This window comes from Carlito syrichta, unplaced genomic scaffold (genome assembly GCF_000164805.1).
Source record: "Carlito syrichta isolate Samal-C Ts95f unplaced genomic scaffold, Tarsius_syrichta-2.0.1 Scaffold303633, whole genome shotgun sequence".
Lineage (NCBI taxonomy): Eukaryota > Metazoa > Chordata > Mammalia > Primates > Tarsiidae > Carlito > Carlito syrichta.
Window position 1 is genome coordinate 182,638 of NW_007247729.1, and position 1,818 is coordinate 184,455.

A 1,818-nucleotide genomic window follows, 5' to 3' on the forward strand; every position below is an offset into this window, starting at 1 on the left:
GTCAGACATACTATGCAGACTCCATGGAGAGCAGATTCACAATCTCCAGAGCCAGCAAAGGGAACATGCTGTGTATGCAAATGGACAGCCTAAGATCTGAGGGCATGGCCGTGTATTACTTTGTAAGAGACACAGTGAGGGTACCTTAGTGTGGGCCCAGATACAAATCTCTCTGAAGAAATGGAAGTCTGAAATCAACTGCTAGGGGCAAGCAGAAACAGCTGATATGAATCAATCCAGAGGCTGGTGTAGGTGGAGGTTAATTGGTTTTCTGTCAGGGTTTGAAACTTCTTCCCTATCTGTCAATTTTCCCCAAGGAAATTCTATTATTTTAGGGTCTGTGCCTGTCAATGTTACCTCTAAATATAAAATTAAAATTATACTATGGGGACATAATCTCACAGGCAAAAAAAAAAAAAATCAGATAGCCACATACATTGATGCAAAGTCCTCAATCATGGTCACCTGAATCAGAGTCCTGAGAAAGCTCTGGAGGAAATGGGAGTCCTTTCCATTCAGACTCACAGCAGAAACCTCAGTGGGATTCCCTGATTAGAACAGTCATTAAAGACCCTGATGAAAGTCAAGATAAGGCATAGACAGGATCAGGGTCATTTTAAACCTAACAAGTTTCCCATCTTATCCTTCTCCTTTCATTAAAGTATGCATATCAGACTCAACACTCATCTGGGTTCCCTTTGGCTCCTAACCAATTTACTTTTCATTTACTTGTTCTTGGTTTTCCATTTGCATCTCTTGTTCCCTAAGAAGGAAAGATGTGGTCTCTGTGGTCTAAATCCCAGGGCTCAAGCCCTTTACCTGGATCTTAGGTGTGGCTTAAGCTATGGATCCTGCAGTCACGTGGAAGAGTCTGAAGAAATATTCTTCACTAACCACTACCCAGGGTGCTTCACAGTCTTGTGTGCAGACTCACATGAAAAAACGGAAGTGGACATTACTAATGGATGGGGATATTTCTGTGTAATGGTCTAGTAAGCTACCTTAGCTTCAAAAGGAAAATGAAAGAATACTCACTGAAACACCCCAGATTCCAGGGAGGAGAAAGTTTATAAATAGTCCCTTTGACAAAGTTCAGCAGGAAGAATTGAGTGAAGCCCAGACACTTGAAAAGTGCAAAAGTTACTTTTTCAAACTTACCTTTGAATTCAATATCTGCTGAATTTAGTCCACTAGAGAGCATCCTAATTTCTCCCAAGTCCTGGAGTTGACAGGGAGAGGCCTGAGTTGGTGACATGGAAAGACACAAAGTAAATCTTCAGGCATTCTCTCAGACTTGGGCCCCTGAAGGGGGTATCATTTTCAGAATGAAAACAAAATCAAATTAATAAAAATGAAACCATTGTAATAACAGAGAAAGACATCGAATGTTGATTTCATTTTATTTATTTACTTATTTTAATTTTAATTTTATTATTTTTTTTGAGTTGGAGTCTCACTCTGTTGTGAAGACTGGAGTGCATTGTCTGCTCCCGGCCACCGCAGCCTCGACCTGCTGGGCTCCGGCGATCCTTCCGCCTCAGCCTTCCAAGTAGCTGGAATTACAGGCAGGCACTATGTTGCCTGGCTGAATTTTTATTTATTTATTGTAGATATGAGGTCTCACTGACCGGGTGTGTCTCGAACCCACGGGCCCAGGCAATCCACTCACCTCAGTGTCCCAAAGGCATGGGATTATAGGCTGAGCCACCGAGCCCAGATATTTTTTATTTAATCAATATTTTTTATTATGATATTGTGGGGTACAGTTAAGGGTTAGGTATATAAATATGCTTCGTTCAGACACCCTTGTTGATAAGA